This window comes from Dermacentor variabilis, chromosome 3, assembly GCF_050947875.1.
Source record: "Dermacentor variabilis isolate Ectoservices chromosome 3, ASM5094787v1, whole genome shotgun sequence".
Lineage (NCBI taxonomy): Eukaryota > Metazoa > Arthropoda > Arachnida > Ixodida > Ixodidae > Dermacentor > Dermacentor variabilis.
In genome coordinates, this window is record NC_134570.1 from 117,316,892 (window position 1) to 117,329,767 (window position 12,876).

The following is a 12,876-nucleotide window of genomic DNA, read 5'->3' on the forward strand; positions in this document are numbered from 1 at the left end:
CTCGTCACTCATTCCTTAGGCCATGCCAGGAACAATTTCTATAATACAAAGGCAATTAATTATGGAGTTACCCAGACTTATAACTGAAGCTATACCATCTCCAGAATCTTACATAGCGAATGCGCCGCGCATTACTGAAGCTTCTAGCTCTGCAATACAACGGCCACGCTCAAATGCAGCAGCGAGCGTGCTACAAACACATTCCTAGAAATTTGCCAGTGAAAATGTAGCTGTGAAGTACGGGCGACTCTGGTGTTATTGTTTGACATATATTCCTGACCCTGACAGTCATCACACTGCAAAGTCCAAAGCAGACACATTTAAAATAGCTGCAGTAACATTCTTGCAAATCCATAGTTGAGTAATCGTGTGCGTCAATGGCTAATAAATGCAGTGATTTCAAAGGTACGCCGTTCGAGAGCCAACAGTAACTTTTGCAATGGCGGATTACAAAAAACGACGGTGCAAAATACTCAACAGCCCCTTAAAACTGACAAATACTTTTTTATATCGAAACGTTTAGGTCACCAAGTTTCATTTGTAGCAGTGAAGCCAGTCAGCACTCGTGACATGTCCTCAAGAACGGCGCGCGCAGTTTGCACCAGCTTCAAGGTATACGTCTGGGAAATTTCACGAAGTACCGATTGACCACGTGGAACCAGTGCTGGCAACACTAAGAAACCTCTTTAGAAACAAAACACAGATTTCTATCTGTGTCTCCCTCTTTGTCACACTGAAATCAGCGCCTAATTACCTTCGTATTTTCACTGAAGGGGGCACAAAAACAGTAAGGAGGAGATTTGAGGTAATCAACACTGGACGAATAAGGAACGTCATTGGACAGGGGACTCCACTTTGACACGCCAGCAACTGCTCTCGTTAGTAGCCTTTATGGATGCGTGACTTACTCTTCCCTACCTTCAATGAAGGAGCTCGAGGTGAGTAAGCTGGTGCGCAGATAAGGGTAAGGAAAATCGGGAGTGTTAAAGAAACAGAGGAGAGGATGAAAGTTTTGGGGAAGCGGTTCTCAGACGGACAGGTAAAAGTACAGGCGTTGGCTCTTGGAGCAAATAGGAAGGACAACAACAGACAAGGATACACACATACAAGCAAACGTTGTTAATCCGGTGGGACTATTTTTCTCTGACGCTGAAGCTCTGACGTAGACATGCTCGTTTGTCGGGGCGTTGGATCCGGCAACATTGCTCGTTCAAATGCTGTTGATGGGCCTTTTATTTGTTTTTGTCTAGCACGGGGGGCTTGAGGAAAATGTCGTTAAAGTTTTTTTTTCTTTTTGTTTAGGCTCGCCATTCTTCCAACAATTCGTAACACGACAAACACAAAAGGACACGGAAACAGTAACGGGAGAACAGAATCAACGCATTGGCTTGCTGTTTAGCCTCCTTCCAGCCGCAACGCTCTTTGGAGATGTGTGAGATGTGAGATGTGTGCAAAATCCGTGATGCCATGAACCATCAACACGCTTAGTAGATAAACCAACCCGTGGTATAACAAATACCTCAGTGAAGTAATATGTTTAATTTAGTCATAATTACAGGAATGGTGCGAACTCTGTGTTATCTTCAGAACAATGCGCAGCCCTGCGGTCTCTTTGGGGAATATTCTCGGATTGTGTGCATAAATTTCAAAGATATTCCGCGCTGCGTAGAATATTTTACGTGAAATTTTGCTTGAAAGTAGCCATTGCATATACGTTTGCACTTTATTTTTATTCTTATTTATATTCTTTTATTTTCAAGTTCCTGTGCACTCCTTTGGACTTTATTATTATTGCCGCGCAAACGGGTGGGCTTGATAATACGTACAACTCACCACACTCCATTTAATCGCCGAACCCCGCGGACCAAAATCCGTACCTAAAGATATTGGCTGAAGGCTCTCCTAGCAGAGCACTGATGCATTACATTCGCACTAAAATAAAAGCAGACAGTAAACGGAGACCATTAAAAGCTGCACCAGTACATGTGTTTGACAAGGGCGGTTTACTCGCGCGGAAGAGGTTTCTTTGAATACAGTTATGGCCAACGCTGCACACACACAACATATACTTGAGAAATGGCACCACCCGCCGTGGTTGCTGAGTGGCTATGGTGTTGGGCTGCTGAGCACGAGGTCGCGGGATCGAATCCCGGCCACGGCGGCCGCATTTCGATGGGCGCGAAATGCGAAAACACCCGTGTGCTTAGATTTAGGTGCACGTTAAAGAACCCCAGGTGGTCCAAATTTCCGGAGTCCTCCACTACGGCGTGCCTCATAATCAGAAAGTGGTTTTGGCACGTAAAACCCCAAATATTATATTATATTATGGAAATGGCACCAACCCAGACAAGCTACGATTGCGAACACTTATACCCGATGCACACATTGCCAGGAGTCATGCAGAGCAGAATTGCAACACCTCATTTGGAGCTGTGCAGCTTTTTCACAAGGGAAATTCAATATTCAAGATTTATTACACGAATACATTAGAACACTAGAAATTGGATTGCAAACTAACCCTGAAACACAGAAAACCGTTGCGACATATGGCAGACAAAGTGGCTTGTTTCGAGTAGTGTAGTAAGGGTCGACCAGCCCATGTGAGAGCAACGGAACTGAACATGCACCTCAGTCTGCATAAAGCGGAAGATCAAAGACTGAGATGAAGATGTGCTTCAGGCAACAATATGGGAACCCACAATCCTTTCTTTCCTAATCTCCAACAGCGGCCTTGAGCCGACCCCTTCCTTAAAGTAAAGGCTTTATTCATTTATTCACCATTAATTTTTGGTATCGTCGAATCGAACGTAATAGCACGGCGTCCTACAAGCTTTTTTTAATGTCTGCCAATATTTATTCTGTAATTTTTATTGCAAATAGCTACTTAACTCATATACATGTAGGTTGTATGGAAAAGCAGAAAGCACGTGCTTCCAACCTCTCCATCTGATCGCGGGCCTACGTCTAGCTTGCGTTGAATATAATAAGCGCAAGCTTTACACCGGAGGGTGAGGCCGACTAGGAACAGGCGCTATCTATCAAAGCTTTAAAATCTCCTGAGTAAGAAATTGATCAATGTAGTACACATATACGCATGCACATGTATCCAAGATACTTGGACAGAGCGAAAAACAACCATGCGGTACAGGTTATTTCGTTACCTTTCGCCCTGGTACTATGTCAGCAGGGTGGATAAAACGTATGTGACGTTCCGGAAGTGGTAGCGCACAACACGGTCTAGGGCGACGCCTTTCCAAGCCATTTGTGCTAAGGGTAGTAGTAGTGCCGCAGCGATTTTGAAGACTGTGATTTCGCTGTTTCGGAGCTGTAGCATGATTCGCCTTGATACGATCGCAACAGCTAGAGCAACTGGTATTGCTAAGCTCATGGAGACAGTTCATTACAAAATGTTGGAAACGAGTTTCTCCTGAAGTGCTTACGGAGACACATGCGCCAGCTGCCGCTGACAGAAGACAGCGTTAACAGCTCGAGTCCCAGTTGAACATTCAAGACTAATGCGTGCGCGCGACATGCGTAAATGAATACCTTGGTCGTGCCGACAGGTTTACCTTCCATAAATTTTGCACGCTTGTGCGTTTGTAGCTGCATGGTGAAACTCGCAGTGGGCTACCCTAGGAAGCTGCGACGTTTTCCCGTTCCGGAACTTTAGACTTTGCCCACCGATTATAATATTGCTTTGCCTTTTGAATGGACAGCGTCATGCTACAGTTCCGTGTGTGAGAGGGTGCTCAGGCCGGAAGAACGCCTCGGGACACATTTTCACGCTTCGTAACAGCTTCAATGCAACCGGTCGTAAACTTGGCACTCGCTTAGCGCTGGACATTGTTTCCGGGTATGAGAGAGAACGCGCGATGCAGAAAATTGAATTGAACCGACGAAGACAGATGACAAACATCCAGCGCTAAACGGGACGTCTTTTCATTTAGTAGTGCTTCCAGTCTAGCTTCGTACAAGGCGTATTAGGCCACGTAGAGCGCTGACAGAAGTGCGTCTTGGAGTCCGGAGCGAATCAGCATGGCGTACAACTGACAAGAAAAAGAGGCGATCAGAGAGACCATATGACTGATGACCACTATGTTTAATAAAAGCCACACCTTTAATGCAAACATGATTATACGTAACACAAAACACGACGACAAGCGCTCAATGACGGGCTCGCGGGTGGCCTAATTCCGCGCATTGGGCGACGTGGCGCATAGGTGGCCTCAGCGAGCCTTCTCGTGCCGTCTTATTTTATTGTCTTCCCAGCACATTTACTCAATTTGCTTAGTCGTTACAGTCGCGCCTAATTACAGAAACTGACTAACCTGGAAGCTTGTTGCATTGTTTTTTCTTCTATATAAAATTTCGAAGCACACTTCCGATAAGTGCACTTATTGCGAAAACGATCTATGTGAGCTTACGTCATTACCCTGTAGTCGCTGAACAATTTATTATTTGTGAGCAAGCTGGCGGCCAATTAGTTGTCATGGTTTTCATTTTTACTGAAAGAAATCAAAACACAACGCGTCCTGCTTAAATTTTGTTTTATTATGGGCCAATATAGAAAATATTACTGAGAAGACCCTTCTGCACAGCATTTGGTTGTGCTGTCAGGCCGGTAAATAGCATGAACACCCATTTATGACAGTGCCAATCATGTTCTCCGAAGTCTGTCATTTCCCATTCGTTAGCACAGATCAGTTATATTATGCCACCTGTTGCAAAGACATGTCCACCGACTCCTATTTTAGGCATTGGGAGCTTTCAAGCGAAGCGCCTTCATATCTAAGCTGCGCTATTCGGCAATGACGAGCGTGTAGTACTTCAAATGTATCAATTCAAGAGTGGGTAACCAAAGCCCCATTCGACGTCAGGCTGCCACGTCAGGAAAGCTAGTCGTTACAACAGTATGGCAGAAAGATAAAGATAAAAAGATCGTACGACGCGCTATGCATGGATCGAATGACCACATTTATGCTCATTCAAGTGCACGACGCGAAGCCCAACCTTATATTGCTGCCGCCAAACAACAAACAAAGCGGAAACAAATGTTATCAGAGCACGTGGGCGACCTGATAACCTACATACGGCGTGTTGATTGCTCGGATTATTCGAACGCCGAAACGGGTGCACAATGTTTTGCACAAGATACGCTCAAGCTAGACGGTTGGAAAATTATTTATAACATATATTACGCGAGGGACAACATAGATTACTGTCCGTTGCCTGCAAAGTATCTAATAAGGTGATCGCAAATAGAATCAGGAACACCTTAGACTTCTGTCAAACAAAGGACCAGGCAGGATTCTGTAAAGACTACTTAACAATAGACCATATTCCCATTATCAATCAGGTGATGGAGAAATGTGCGGAATATAACCGATCCTTGTATATATATATATATAACGTTCATTGATTACGAGAAAGCGTTTAAATCAGTCGAAACCTCGGCAGTCATGCAAGCATTACGGAATCAGGGTGCAGACGAGCCGTATGTAAAAATACTGAAAAGTATATATAGCGGCTCCACAGCCACCGTAGTCCTCCATAAAGAAAGCAACAAATTCCCAATAAAGAAGGGCGTCACGCAGGGAGATACGATCTCTCCAATGCTATTCACAGCATGTTTACAGGAGGTATTCAGAGACCTGGATTGGAAAGAATTGGGGATAAGAGTCAATGGAGAATACCTTAGCAACTTGCGATTCGCTGATGATATTGCCTTGCTTAGTAACTCAGGGGACCAATTGCAATGCATGCTCACTGACCTGGAGAGGCAAAGCAGAAGAGTGGGTCTAAAAATTAATATGCAGAAAACTAACATAACATTTAACAGTCTCGGAAGGGAACAACAGTTTGCGATAGGTAGCGTGGCACTGAAAGTGGTAAGGGAATACATCTACATAGGGCAGGTAGTGACCGCGAATCCGGATCATGGGACTGAAATAATCAGAAGAATAATAATGGGCTGGGGTGCGTTTGGCAGGCATTCTCAGATCATGAACAGCAGGTTGCCATTATCCCTCAAGAGAAAAGTGCTTAACAGCTGTTCCTTACCAGTACTCAAGTACGGGGCAGAAACCTGGAGGCTTACGACAAGAGTTCTACTTAAATTCAGGACGACGCAACGAGCGATGGAAAGAATAATGGTGGCTGGAATGTTCAGAGAAAAGAAGAGAGCGGATTGGGTGAGGGAACAAACGTGAGTTAACGACATCTTAGTTGAAATCAAGAAAAAGAAATGGGGGGGGGGGGGGGGCATGGGCAGGGCATGTAATTAGGTGGGAAAATGATTGATGGTCGTTAAGGGTTACGGACTAGATTCAGTTAGGTGGCTGAAAGCTAGGTGGACGGATGAGATTAAGAAGTTTGCAGGGACAAAATGGCCACAATTAGCACATGAACGGGCTAGTTGGGGAAGTATGGGAGAGGCCTTTGGCCCAGCAGTGCGCGTAGCCAGGCTTATGATGATGATGACACGAGGTGTGAGAGGTGCATTCAATAATTCTTACTAGTTAGTACTACTGATACTAATCATTATTAATAATAAAATAATTAATGTTGCCTCATATAACCATAACTTAATACTGGAATTTAGCAGCACGAGGCTACGCACAGCCTCCATGAATTTGCACATATTCAAGTACGTTGACGTTCGCAGTTCCGTGTTTTAGACCGAATCTTCTGACACTCAAATGTTTATATCTCCTACTTCTTCAAAAGAAGGTTGTTTCAGTTAGTATATCGAAGAAGTACACTTATAGGAAGGATACATTTTATCTGTTTCTACACATACCTGCATCCCACAATTGGCGCTGCCCGCACATTAAAGATATCAAGATTGTTACTGAGTGTTCACAAATCATGTATCGTGGCCAAGTTGGTGGCAGTTGGAAAAATTTGGTCGTGCTGTCACATGTGGCTTACGCATTTGTTCAACGCTGAATTACAATACAAGCTGATGGCAATTTAATTGAGATTTCCCTGAGAGCTAGTTGAGCGTTGACCCTGCAAAACAAGCTAGTTAGTGCTGCTTGATTACCCTACAGCTACATCTAGCCACGCTGACACTCTTTAAACCAAAACTTCTGTGAGGCATGTAGCGGCCGCTGAAATAGCTTTCATTGGTTACGAATAAGAGCCGAAATAGTGAGAAGGCTTTTGTTAATCGCCGATTTTTCAATTATGATTCCTGCCTAATTAGTCAGCAGGTCGTGCTGGAAAATGCATATTAGTCCACTACCATACCGAGATCCTGTCCTATCTCCTCGCACGGCTTGTCCCGCACAAGACTTCAATTAATCGTCGCCTAATAGTACTGCCGGCTGCGAACCAGTTTTCATTTTATATGAAATGGCATGTCCATCCCAACCTTTTTGGGGAACTGATATTAGGTTCTCTGTTTTAAGTTCTCAAAACTGTTGCGCAGGGTGAACGTATGGCCCACAATTTTCCCTGTTCTACTCATCGATTCGAACATCGCGCAGAAAAGCTTGTGAGCAATGACTGAGAGGTTACTACAAAAGACGGCTATGGATATTGGACAGCGCCCACATGCGTCGTCAGCTGTGAAGGCCACCGGGTATTGCAGGAGTTCCTCAAGCCGCCTTGCCTCACCAGCTTTCTTTTCACTTGATGCGCAGCTCTGTATGAGCGCGCCGCTCGGGATATCGGCTCCCTTGGTTACCCCTTTCATCTCTTCCCTCCTTCCCGCCGAGATGGTGTAGCAGGCCCAGCGTGCATTTTACACCGAAGCTGTATATGGCTAGCCGATTTGTCAGTCCGTCCGTCCGTCCATCCATCCATCCGTCTGTCGGCCTCATGTACACCGAGACCTCTTCCAGCGCCACCCCATGCGCGTGCGCAACGAAAGAAGATATAGAGAAGAGCGCGTTTAGCCAACACCCCCTAGACAGCACAAGGCCTGTTTACTCCGATCCATGACGTCATGCTACCTGGCCCGAAATTTCCATTGATGAGGCGGGCGTGATGGAAGCGGTGACGTCAAAATCACTTTTGCTTACTCTGGAGGATCCCCATTAGATTCAATGGTAATCGGGCCAGATAACGTGACGCCATGGATCGGAGTGAAAATGCCTTGTGTTATACAAGTGGTGTTGGATTAGCTGCATGCGCCAGTAGTGACGTCTTTGCTCTCCGTCGCAGCCGAGCGTGCATGCAGTAGTTTCTCTCCGGCTCCGAAATGTGTAGGCCACGCGTCACATGTGCTCCTGACAAGCAGGCAGCTTTCCATCAGCTTGGTCACGAAAAGGTAGACGAATTACAGCACACTCTATAGGTTAAGAACTACGAGCGCACCAGTAGTATTAAAAAACGGCGGACATAACAATAAAACAACTACAACTTTCCTGGCGGCAATTGCACGCGTTTATCGTGTGTTTTCCAGTAGAATAGACCCAAAGCATTTAATTATAGAACCCCGACAACTCCTAAGAAAAGGAGTAAGTGCAAAATGAACCTGTAATTTACAGCATTTCGCAACCGGTTTGGCTAAGAAAGGAAGTGCTTCAAAAGCCAATCGCACTGAAAGAAAGTCAGCGGAGAAGAATCCACTTCAACAAAGAGAACTTCCACTTCTTTTTCTGATTCCAATCTGAGCTGTGACTTTTGTCGATTGTTGGAATGCTGGGTTCCTGAAATGGCATCGTATCACCTTGTGCCATCGCTTCAGAAAATTGATGTCTCCTGATACAGTGGACAATAGAGTCGCACTGCCCCAGATTTCTTAGGGCTCACTCACACTAGGCCGACCCGACATCGATTTCGGTCTGCCGACTGTCACAGACAGTAGGCAGACCAAAAGAGATGACAGCATGGCAACATTTAGAACTACTGCGCCGTTAGTAATCTCTCAATCATCTGACGGCGAGGTTCTACTGCTCGTTCGTTCTGCCGCCACTGTCTTGCTTTTTAGTCTGTTGGGTCGCTGAATTCTGCTTTACAGCCCCTTTCCATGTGTGCCCGCGTAGGCGCCGACAGGTGTGCGAAAACCAGTGCGCATTTCTTTTCCCCTTGCTCGAGTTAGAGCGTGCCGACTCATGAGTAACCAACAATTAAAGAAAAGACGTGCAAACATGAGAAGCGCATATCAGAGATATCAGGATACCACCGACAAAAATATCTGATATCCCTGTCGTCTGGCAGCGATTGAATCGAGAATGGAGCACTGTGAACTTCTCCATTGCTTTTGAGAGCAATTGTTTGATGACACTAGCACGGCTCGAAACCACGTGCTGTTTTTTTAAAATCGACTCAGAGGCCTACAAGCTCATGGAGCCAATCTCCGCTCGTTAGTCAACCACAGCTAGGCCCTGACACCTTAAATTTGTAGTACTGCATTCAGGAATTGGCTACTTAAGTAAATAAACTGTAAAAATTACTTGTCGGTTCAGCTGTAGTCTTTGAGTGCTACAAAAGTTTCGAAGTATCTTTTCATTGGCGTTCATTTCGCATTCCCATTTATTCCAAATAGAAAGCACCAACTGTGCGGCGTAAAAATTTTTACTCGTGCGACCAGACAATAGAGCGCCTTCTGTGCCACTTCCCATGTTTCGATAGCCACCGATGTGCTCTGCAAACGAGGCTGAATTGCTTGAATTACACGCAGCTCGTGCAGGAAAAGATCCAGGGGCCTCGGCCTAAGCATTCTTGCCTGCGCAAGGCAACAAAAGCCCTACTGCACTTCTTGAACTTCGCTGGACTGTATAGAACCACTTGTAAATATTTGCGAATATTAATCTACTAGTGTGTTCAGAACGACTGTCATTACATTATTTTTCTTTCCTTCGTATCTCTTAATGCTTTTTCTGTCTTGTGCAGTGTAGGGCAGCCGTCCGGGCATGCTCTTGGATAACTCCCTTGCTTTACCTCTTTGTTTCTCTCTCTAGCAGGGAAAGTTTATCTACGCGCCCATCGTCACTGAAACAACTGCGTAGTTAAATCAGCAAAGGTTCATGTTTATATGGTAGGAATAAAACGCTGAAAGCTAATGTTTCGGAAACAGATAATTGAATGCGGCGCATTGCAATGAAGTTATTCACTGCAACACGCAGATTGAAAACGTTGACTGAATGTCAAGCGATTTCGCCCTGTGGTTCATCCCAAATAGATCAGATCGCGCAAGGCTTCAACGTTAGCTTTGGTATTCGTAGGTGAAAAATAAATATCGCCGATCACTTAAGTGAATTCGAGACATCAGTGGTTGACATAGTGCATCTAAAAGATACGGAACTGTTACTTCTGGCTTGTACTTTACCATGGTGAAGCCCGTTGATTCGAAAACACGTTATAGGAGAATGAACACCGTCACGTCCAGATTTATGACATGGTGTGGAGGCTTCATGTTAGACGCCACTACGTTTTCATCATTTAATAATACATTTTCTGTTGTGTTTGTGCTACTACCACAATGTAAAATTCAGCATGTGACTTTACTCATCAGTAGTATCTCGAAGGGAAAGTTTCTACTGGTAGCAGCTTGTTCTTTGCAGACATCAAGGCTGCGATGCATCTATTGCAATGCGGGTATCGCCTTGACAAGTGCAATTACCATTCAGAATGTGCAAGTAAATGTTTACGGTATATTAGTTTTACTATTCCTTTCCTCTAAATACACGCATATAACCATTCCCTAGCACTTTCTTCTTATTTTATTAACCCTTGGTGTTTTTTAACTCTTTGTGCAAGAGAGCGAAATATCTCCTTTGATTGAATGATGAGCATGCCAGCGGCATGTGCGTCTATACAGAAAACGTTATTCAATCTTTAGTTGTTATTATTTTTGTTTTCATTATTCAGACTTGGCCGATAGCGTCTCATCATTTTTAGGCTGTTCTTTCCTTCGCTCACCTTAATTGGATTTACGAGGTAAGGTAATGATAAAATGATCCTTTTCAGCCATGGAACTTTTCAATATTAACACTTACAAAGAAAAAAGAACTATGTTGCTCTCTGAGTAAAGCTGGAAAAAATACCGCAGGTGTTTATTCTAATGATGGCCTTGGTAACCAACTAGAGCACTGACCCCATGACGTATGATCATATGTGAAAAATTTTACCACTAGGTTCCCTTTTATTATATGTCGATTTTTCTTTTTTATCAATAATTGAGCGTCTTTCTCTCTGTCCCTCTTTCACCATGGCTTAACAGTTGGACTTCCGATGGATATTTATATTTATAGTTTAACTATTCGTCAGTACAGGTCTCTTGAGCTTCTTGTTGGTCAAATGGGCCAGAGAGAGATGCACTAAGTTGGCCTTGTAGTTGCGATAACAAGTTGCATTGAGCGTTTACACTTGCTTGCGTCATGATGTCGGAAGCCTCTTGTGTGTCATATCTACCTATCCATGCAAAACCTAAATTAAAGAAAATATTAAAAGCGAGGCACAGGTGTGCATGGAAACATTGCAAGCAAGATCTGTCATTGGCCACATGAATTCAGGATGGCGCCTCATTACTGCGCCCCAGTGGACACAGATGCTTCGTGAAGGTGCGTGGTCTCTGTATTCTGATAGGGCAAGTTTGTCAGTGTACAGATGAAGTGGCCATATATCAGCCCGAGCCCTACGTCAGTGACACTATGCACACGACAAATAGCACCTGCCGTCTCAAGTCAAATCAGGCGCAGTTTTATGAAAATTCAGTTCCTTTTGGAAACCTCTTGAAACACTCGAACGGTAAAACCCTCTCATGTAGAATCTATGCTTTCCAGGAAGAATATGGAGAACGCCGTAAAGCAAGCATACATTCACAAAGCAGTACTCCGAACTAAGAATATAGTGGTAGAAAGTAATACCAATTTTCATGTGACGCAGTCAATACTTGCATTCAGCTCACTTCTAAGTAGTACAGTAATTAGTAGAATGTATTCTACAAGTTAACAATTGGTGACAGCATTATTATCTGCTACAGATTTCATGCGTGCGATCACGTAATGTTCAAGTGATGACGGCTCTATTCTCCACAACAGAAATGTTAGAAAATATAGCATTATTTGGAGAACTCTTGATGGTGTTCAACATGCGAAAAGACTAACAGCGTCCTGCTACTGAAATAGTGCCAAAATGGCATTTCAGAATATTAATAAAAACTTCTAACGTCAGCTCGCGAAGAGACATGAGAAAAGGTGAGAGAACATATGAGAAACACTAGCTGGGTCTTTTATGTCTAGACTTATTGCAAAATTGATGGCATTTGAAGGATTTGAGCAGAATTATGTAGCAAGGATGAGCCAAAGATGGTTTCGGAAAGAGCTTCGTCCACCCGACACCAGAAGCGGTTCCAAAATCCAATATATTTGTTCGGTAAATAAGCAATTGGTGCATGTACCAGGATTTCGTCTTCAGCGTAGAAAGTGCGAATGAAGAGAATTAACGCTAATAAAATCAGCACATTAACTCGGATCGCGCAGGATCTTTATTCTGTGCCGCAATTAGTTTTCAGGCACATAGGCACGTGCACATGCAAAGACACTGTAATAATGAACCTACTTCACACTAGTTGAATTTGGTGTGACATTGTAAATTATTATGAAAAAAACTGCCTGTGCAGTTTTTCTATCTTCAAGAAGTCACATCTGTTGCACTAATTAATTTCTAGGTGTTATTTACTCCCTTTAAGTTGCCAAGAAAACAGGCTAAAACATGAGGAACGTAAACACCACTGCATATGACATACAGCAGATTCCTCGGGCACTACCGGCAGAATCTGACGATGAGGAGTTTCAAAGATTTTAGATATAGTGGATGTTGTGTTGTGCGTTGTGAGGTTTTCTGAGCATAAGTTACGTCTCCCACGGCACGAACGCATTAGTGACGTCATGCATTCAATCATTCAGAGCAGAAGCCACTTAC

The 12,876-nt window shown here is 44.0% G+C and overlaps 1 protein-coding gene and 1 long non-coding RNA gene across 2 annotated transcripts in view; one reads left to right on the forward strand and one right to left on the reverse strand.

The window, feature by feature from the left end:
• LOC142576222 (uncharacterized) overlaps positions 1–12,876 on the forward strand; it is a 177,867-nt gene that overhangs the window by 110,599 nt on the left and 54,392 nt on the right. The window lies entirely within an intron of this gene.
• The window catches only part of LOC142576217 (uncharacterized), a 73,147-nt gene that overhangs the window by 59,868 nt on the left and 403 nt on the right, over positions 1–12,876 (reverse strand). The gene's annotated exons all lie outside the window — the stretch shown is intronic.